Source organism: Hyaena hyaena, unplaced genomic scaffold (genome assembly GCF_003009895.1).
Source record: "Hyaena hyaena isolate Hyena2069 unplaced genomic scaffold, ASM300989v1 scaffold_1780, whole genome shotgun sequence".
In the NCBI taxonomy this organism is placed as follows: Eukaryota; Metazoa; Chordata; class Mammalia; order Carnivora; family Hyaenidae; genus Hyaena; species Hyaena hyaena.
In genome coordinates, this window is record NW_024082414.1 from 14,484 (window position 1) to 23,814 (window position 9,331).

The window sequence follows — 9,331 nt, forward strand, 5'->3', positions numbered from 1 at the left end:
GGTTTTGTCTTAGGGGCTTTGGCGATACATCTTCAGATATGGCAGTTGTGGAAAAAAGTAGATAAGACAAGAGCAAGAGGACCTTAGTAAGACAGTTTCCATACTCCCTTTTCCAGTCCAACCAAAGTGGCTCCTCTTTATAAAATTCATAAACTTGAATTTGAGGAAAGGTTTCATTTGAGGTGTGTAGGTGCTAAGAAATAAATGAATAAAAACTCTGCCAAATTGATCTGAATTTTACATATTTAATAAATACGTAAGGTTGGTCTTTACTTTCTTAAGCCACAATACTAAGATGTCAAACCTACAAACACAATTTAATTCCATTATGATTTGATTCATGGAAGACTATATAATTATATCCATTGTCTTTTGGCCTGAAAATGAAACATTCTCATCATTAGGATGAAAGTGTGCTCATAAGTGCTGCATAATGTACAACCAGAAGAAAACTTTTTCCATATTTGAAAGGAGTGAAAGAAATAATTTCAGTGTTGCTTGACAAGATTTTAAAATCATTGCATATTTTTTTCTTAGATGGCAGTGTGGCAGTTTAACAATACCAAAAAACAAAGCATTAGCCCAGGGAAAAGTGACTTTTCATTGAGTTTAATTAAAATTCAAATCCTGGCTAAACATAGAGATGCAGAAAGCAACTTCGTATTTGATACACACATCTGAAATTTACTTTGAACTTAATTTTTTTGTGAGAATTTCAATCCATTTAGAAATCTATGTAGTTAATTTACTGGAAACATAATGAGCAGAGGGGCATCTTGGTGAGGGCCTTATTCATACACAGAATGCATATGCAACTTCTAAGTACATTATTACAAAACTGTAAAAGTTTATACAGTAGCTTTTTGGTATTATAAAGATATCAGCCAACAGTGATTCATACTTAGTAGATCAAAAATGACCTAAAACAAGAAAAAGAGAAAATAAAAGATTACAATATTCAGTAAAATAAGACGAAGCACATTTATTAATGACTCTTTACTTTGTGGTATATGTATATCAAGTGGCTAATTGCTCAATGTGAAAACTTTCCATTCTTTATCCAAGAGATAATTTTTCAATTTTCATATGATCCCCTGTTTACTATTTATAGCCACTGCCTGATAATGCAGAACTTCTTGTCTAGTTATCTGCAACAGAGAATCATACACCATTAAAAAAAAAAAAAAAGGAAAGGAAGAAAGAAAGAAAAGGAAGAGGGAGACAAAAAAAAAAAAAAAAAAAGCAGCTATTAGAATGTAACAGGTACCTGGGAGAAGGAACAGAAAGTGTATATGCCATAGACCTGGCCATTGTGAGGTAGATGCTGTCAAAGTCACCAAGTGATAATAAGAATGAATGAATTAGGGGCTCCTGAGTGGCTGAGTCAGTTAAACATCAGCTCTTGATTTCAGCTCAGTGCATGATCTCAAGGTTGGTGGAGATTGAGCCCCGTGGGCTCTGTGCTGAGCATGAAGCCTGCATGGAATCCTCTTTCTCCTTCTCTCTCTACTCCTCTCCCACTCAACGTTTCTCAAAATCAATAAATAAACATTTAAAAAAAGAATGAATGAATCAGGAGCAACCGTCATTAAAAGGAATGAGCAAATATGGCATATAAGTACAGGAAATACTCTTTAGCCATAATACTAATCAAATAAATGTAATTTAAAAGAACACTGCAACAACATTATATCTTTTCAGATTAGCAAACTTCACATTAATAAGTAAAGGCGTGAAGTTGTTAATCTGAATACATTACTATTGATTGCCTAGATTTGGATACCATTTCTGAAGGACATTTGAAAATTGGTATTAAAATTTTTTAAATCAATCAATGCTACAATTTTATTTCTTGGAATGTATCTCTTACTGTAAGAAAAAATGGCTCAAATGCATAAATGCAAAGATATTCATGTGACACCTGCTTGATAGGAAACACTCTGTACAATTTAAAGTTCCAAGAAAAGGGTCAGAATTTGGAGCACTGAATTTGGCTTTCCTCCTGGCATGTACTTTCTTCCAGAATGCCCTGATTCTTTTGTATTACTTCTGCAATTGTGTTCTTTCCTTTTCCTCCCATTCACCATATAATACACTCTAATATGACTTCTGGTTTCACAACCTTCCTAAAACAGACCTATTGCCTTTATTAATAGCTAATATTTCTCATTTAAAGAGTTATACCAACCTCATTTGTGTATTCTGACTGTTACTTTTCTCTCTTGCCTCTTCTCAACCATCCCCAACAGCCTTATATTAGTCTGGTGCTCCTTCCCACCATCCACTCCAGCTTAATGTGGTTAAGAATTCTCTTTTATATCTAGACGTGTTTGGTTCTAACTTTGACTTACATAGCTCTAACATGCTAGTATTTCCCAATGGACTTCAGGTAAAGCACAACATCCTTACACTGATTGGCAGAACCCCTTCTTATAGCATGAACCTTTCCAGCTTCTCAGTGTCTTCCAGTAGCTTTCTTTTTCTCTCCCATACTGGCCACCCATCAGTTTCTGGAACATGCCTTTGTTCTCATCAACATGGAGCTCTTGCATGCACTTATTCCTTCCTCAAGAAGATTAATTTTAGGACACCTACTTAATTTGTGACCTTTTTCTTTTGCTTTAGACAGCAGCTAAATTCCTATTTATTTTGGACACATTTCCTGATCCTCCAAACTAGGTCATTTTTCTGTTACACTTTGATAGAATCATGCTTTCTGCTCCCCTTTGCCCTGCCTTTTGTAGGATGTAGCTCACTTCATAACTTTACAATAAGCCATGCAGTCGTTTGATTAACATCTATTTAAATTGTATTTTTAAAATTTTGTCTATAGTAAGATTTTATTCACGTGATTATTTTATTTAAATCTAATGAAAATACAATTTCTGTGAGAATTCATACTTTGTTTTTATTCAGCATTTTATTGCTAGTGCCAAACAGCCTTCCTTAGTTATAAGCTATGAACTTTGTCTTACAAATAACTACTTTTATTTGTAATCAAAATGAACTACTTTTGATGCTTTCTTTTGGTAAACTGGAAATATGCTCAGTTTTCAATATAAGGATTGTTGTAATTTATTGCCATGATTATAGTGTAGGCACTAGTAGAAAGAACATTGAGATTTATGTAAAAATTGATAATTTTGTAGTTTTCTTCCAATTTTCTACATCCTAACTAAACCTAGTCTTTCTTTGGTCATTTCTTGGCTAAGAAGATAAAAACTTAACCAAACTTGATGGTGTTATTCCTTACCAATATTATCAAGATTTCCTTAAGGAATAAGAAACTAATAATGTGGAATACATTCTAGAAAAAGAATTTTAAAAAGAAAAGAGAAGTGACTTGTAGAAAAAAATCTCATTCCAGGAAGCAAAACTATTAAAGAAAGAAAAAGGATGAAGCAAAACACGTGCATGCACATGAACGTGTGCACACACAAACACATACTTGCACACCCTAGATGTTCACTTTTGTTAGTGTGTGCATATGTGTGCACATGCACATATGCATGCATGTGTTTTGCTTTGTCTTTTTTCTTTCTTTCATAATATTGCTTCCTGGAATGAGACTTTTTCTAGAAATCACTTCTCTTTTCTCTTTTTTTTTTAATGTTGTTGTTTATCTTTTACTCTTGTGATACAATTAAAAACCAACTATATAAGGAGGAGAAACACTTTCAGGGTGTAGAGATGTCTTCAAAAGAGAGACAAATGGAAAACGGATTTGTTTTCATGAGTTTCAAATGGTTGGGGAATATGATTAAAGTGCAGACTTGTTAGAATGTACATTTACAGATAATTTAAAGTATGTTCACATTAACAGCATTAGCCTTATCAGAATTTTAGTGCTTAGGGCTTCCTTTGATTTTCTGAATTCTAACAAGAATAAATTATATTTCCATTTGATCACTAGCTTGGGCACAAAGATTTTAAAACTAATCTTCTTTGACATCATCACACACTCAGAAATTTTGAATCAGCTCTTGGGTGAAAATGATTATCCAAGCTAGAGTCCCCATATGCAAGTCTTCATTGTTGTTCAACCTGTCAAAAATATTTAATAAAACCTTTTAGAAATAGCTAACCACATATGTAAAGAGAACCTAACAATGCTTAGTACTTATAACATCTGAATGTTTATGGATATATTTAAAAAAAAAACCTCCTACTAAATATGTTGCCTGTATAGGGAGATTTTAAGTTACGCAGTTAGACTTTATAAGCAGATGGGATCACAGTCGCTTCTGTTTCAGGACACCGTGTCATTCTGAATGCGGCACTGTGCTACAGCAGTTTCTTCCCACTAGCCTATTCATGCCAGTCATTCACCTTCTGGTACATTGGGGTGTCATTAGCTTGTAACTGCCTGACCTTGTGTTGGGCACAAGTCGACAGGTAGTTCATAACCCTTTGCTGTCAGAATTAGCATTCATGATACTCCTTAAACTGTGGTGCAAATTTAGAGTTCGTTATTAAACGATGCATATGTTACTACACTTATAACTGATTTAGTCTAGTTATTTTTAGCTTGACCTTTTCTGTATTCATCAAATCAGTTTTGAAACAGACATTGAGGTACCCTTTACAGTTCGTTATAAAAATTTCTATGACTGATATTTTAGATGGAGTTTTCCAGATTCTCAGTGGCTCCATAATAAATGTTAGACTTCAATGTTAGTTTAAATAAAAGTGAAGTAAGCATGGATCTCCAGGATAATAATGATCCTGTTTCTCAACCCTGGAACAGTTTCACTCTCCAAGTATAACTAGATTTGAAAGAATACACCTTCCCTTAGGTATTAAATATGACAAAAGTAAGACTAAGAAGAACAATTTATGTTATGGATTATTATAAATTATTAATTCTTTTCTGACTCTTTCTACACTTCCCTCATTAAGCTAACATTGAAAAATATCAAACCCAAAGAGATAAGTAATATTCAGCACAAGATACTACAAGTTTTCTTCATAACTACAGTAAAACCACATCTTAATATTTTAATTGGGAATTTCAAAAAGATGATTCTTAGAAATTATTCCTGGAGCAAGAAAACAAGAGTGCAAGGAACTTTGTTTCAATCCAATGGAGTCTAAGACCCATAGGCATAAAACCCAATGACACAGGAGAAGGGCTCCCACATATACAGTAGAGAGAGACATTTAAATATAATAAAGGAGGAGATATAAAGCTTAAAGGGTGCCCTTGGTCTTCCCTTATCTTTAGTAAAATTTATTACTGATGCTATAGGAAAAATGCAGAATTTTGCACTGCTTCCCTACTTTACAAATTGTATGGATTTACACAAGCTTAGTGTTAGGTCATATGTAATAGAAATTGTATGCAACTAATTATCTCAGTATCTTTTCCCTTGTTTTACTATTTTTCTATAGCAATTTAAATATTATTATGTGGATTTTAAGCCTATTATTAAATGAAACTGAAGGTGATATTTGTAGCCTAGGGAAATTCAGATAGCTCTGGCAAGTATTTTCAGAGGCTGAAGGTAAATTCTTTAAGAAATAAGCAGATGGAAAGAATATTTCAAAAGATGGCTTTTCCTGTATTATCCTAATGACTCGATCTCAGTGCCGGCTCACTGAAGTAGGATTCTAAGAGAAATGTTACTAAGAGATCAGTATCAGGCCTTTGCTGCTTCTTCACTCACAAAGTAAGCAGTCAATGATGGAATATCCGTTTTTAAACTTGCAATTCAGATAATGTATTGTCCATTAAGTTGGACACATACACATAAAAGGGGCTCGCCTATTCCTTATCAGTTCAGATGCTTTAAAAGACACTGAGTTGGGGGCTTGTGTGGCTCAGTCGGTTAAGAATCTGACTCTTGATTTCTGACCAGGTCATGATCTCACGGTTTGTGAGTTTAAGCCCCATATCGGGCTATGTGCTAGCAGTGTAGTGCAGATCTGCTTGGGATTCTCTCTTTCTCTTTCTCTCTCAAAATAAATAAATGCAATTAAAATAAAGACACTGAGTTTGGAAAATGAGTAGCAGTGAAACAATAAAACTGAGCTTCTCCTGTGAATCTGATTTGAGAGGGTGAAAAAGTTAATCATAGAAGTGGTTTAAATCATCCGGCTCTTATGAGCATTGCACTACATTCTACGTGTCCGTTTCTCTTTGCAATGCTCAGTGTCTACTATTTCTTTTTTCCCTTATTCATTCATGATACAAAGTTTCACAACCTTATAAACACTGAAATCTAACAGGCATAGGTCCGCTCTTCAAAATGCTGCACATTTGCAATTGTTGTATTTACTTACCCTTTTGGGAAGGTCATGTTCACTTCAAGCTCTTAGTCCTTTTAATGTCCCTTTGAACAGAAATTATGTTCTGCCATAACTCAAGAATTTATAGGGTTCACTGAGAATTGGCTTAGGGTTATAATAAGCCATTTCACCCTAACTTTCAAGAGACTCAAAAACAGCGTCTTACATGTCAGCTAGGTACAGTGCTGACAAAATAGGGTAGTTCAAGTACCAAAAAGATAAGGTGCATTGTACAATTAACATACTGAAAACAAGTATGTCCGAGATGATTATTTAGGGAACTAATGTTTTCATAATTACATTAGAGTTAGAGATTTGTCTAAACTGATATTAAACTTCTCCATGCCTAATCTATACTTCTAGCCTATGATGACATTATGAAATATGTTTCTTGAATATGTGTGAATAAAGTCAAAATATTCTATCCAAATATTAAGAATTATAAATGGTTTATTTTGTATAGATGCCTTATATTCTCCTTTTCCCTCCACTTACATTACCTACAAATTACGTTGTATAGTGATGGTTAATTTGCATACTGATATATGTATTAAAATTTCATATTAAAATATATTGAACCATGTTTTGATATAAAATTGGCATTTTATATTGGCAGAGAGACTCCTAAAAACTCAAGCATTCCCTGTGTACACAAAGCTTTAGAAAATTAATATTCACCAGCTTTGTTTATTTCAGAAATGATGGCTAAGTTTGCCAGATTCCTAGCAGTTTAAAATTTTTTCTGTTATTCACTTGATATATGAGAATGATCCTGCATTTAAAATATAATCTTGAACACCCATGTTCATTGTAGCATTCACAATAGCCAAAATGTGGAAGCAAGCTAAGTGTCCACTAATAGATAAAGGAATTGTAATACACACACACACACACACACACACATATAATATTATTCAGCCTTATAAAAAAGGAAACCCTGTCACATACTACAACATGGATGAAACTTGGGGATATTATGCTAAATGAAATAAGCTAATCACAAAAATCTATTTTAACTTTTATAATAAATTATCACGTTAATAAGTTAAATTAATCTGGCTCATTTACTCTATTTAGTTTCTATGAGAAATAGATTAATTGAAATATCAAATTGCAAAAGTATGGCATAATATCAAAATGTGATCCTGGCCTAGTAAATGAGATCTTTGCCAAACTTATCCAAATGTCATCTCTCTCTCTCTCTCTCGCACACACACACACACACACACACACACACACACACATGCTTGTTTTTACCTTATTTACATCTTCTAACTAGAAATTTTCTCCCAAACACCATTATCTTTGATTCTTTTCAGATAATCTGATTTCAATCACAAAAATTTTAAATGCAAGAGAATAAATTAGCTAAGTGTTTTAACATTTTAAAATACAAAATAACATATATTTAGATACATAATAAACAAAAAAAAGAATAAATGGCATAGGTGCCTAAGTGTTCAATCGGTTGAATGTCTGGCAATTGATTTTGGCTCAGGTCAGGGTCTCATATTTCATGAGTTTGAGCCCCGTGTCAATGTGGAGCCTACTTGAGAGTCTCATTCTCCTTCTCTCTCTGCTGCTGTGCTTGCTCGCTCACTGATTCTTTCTCTCAGAATAAATAAATAAACTTAAAAAAATAAATTCCAACATTGCAATGATTATTTTAGTTTATATTAGTAGAGTGACATTAATAACAATAATAAATATGCTTATGTTTATTTTTAATACCTTTCTAATTCCTCTTTTCTTAATTTACCATTTGTTGGGTAAAGCAAGTGATGACTTTGCAAAATTTGCAGCATTGTTAGTCTGTATATTTGATGTAGAAAAGAGAAACTTTAAATAAATAATGGGTATTAATTCAGAGGTGAATATTGCAAAATGTGTATTTTTATTAGATCTATAACCATGGCTAAGTTATAACCATTATAATCCTCCCCACTTCTCAGATTAAAAATGCAATAATGCTAAACTTACAAGATTTTTAAAATGAGATCCTAATTATATGTCTAACATGAAATTTGATTTTGTTTATTTAATTTCCAAATGTGAATATTTGATTTGATTTGAAATTCAGAGCACAGTTGCTCATAAAATGCAGAATAAATATTGCTGCTTTTCATTTCAGATTTCCACATAGGTAAAAGATGATAAAAATATTAACATTATAAACTATATAAATCACTAAGGAAAACCTACTGCTTTGGAAATCATTTCCAATCCATACACAGGACACTAGATCTGTTTGTCTGTTTATATATTTTTTATTTGTAGAAGTTCTAGGTAAAACACTATGTACATGCTGTGGTAGTAAGTAGTTATGAATATTAATAAATCATTAATTCTATAGTTTATGAAAACAAGACTTCTTAATCAAATTCTTATTTCAAATTTAATAATTATTTAACTCAAAAAAATAAAAATAAAACAAAAGACCCCAGATTCTGATTCCTAAGATATCCCTTTCTTCATGCAGATTGTTGCTAAGTAAAGGGTTTTGTGAGTCAAGAGCAAGCTGTACATGAAATTGCAATTATGACCATGAATCAATTTACCAGGTCATTAAGTCTAATAATCACAGCTTCACTTATTATTATTATCATATAATTATTAATATTATTCTTTAATAATGATAAATATTATCATTAATAATGCTAGGCAATGTAATAGAATGTGAGTTATGATATAGCCCTTTACCAATTTGAAATAATTTGCAGAATGCTAAGGATGGTGAAATGGACAGAATCTGGGTCCAGCATCTGGGTGACTCAGCTGGATAAGCATCTGACTCTTGATTTTGGCTCAGGTCATGATCTCACAGTTTGTGGCATTGAGCCCTGAGTCGGGCTCTGCACTGATAGCATGGAGCCTGCTTGGGATTCTCTCTCCCCACCCTCTCTCTCTGCCCCTCCCCCATTTGTTCTCTCTCTCTCTCTCACACACACACACAGTAAAAAAACAAACAAACATATAAAAATGTGAAGAAATAAAAGTTTCTTTAAAAAAAAGAACCTGGGTCACTGAATGTAGGTATACTTAG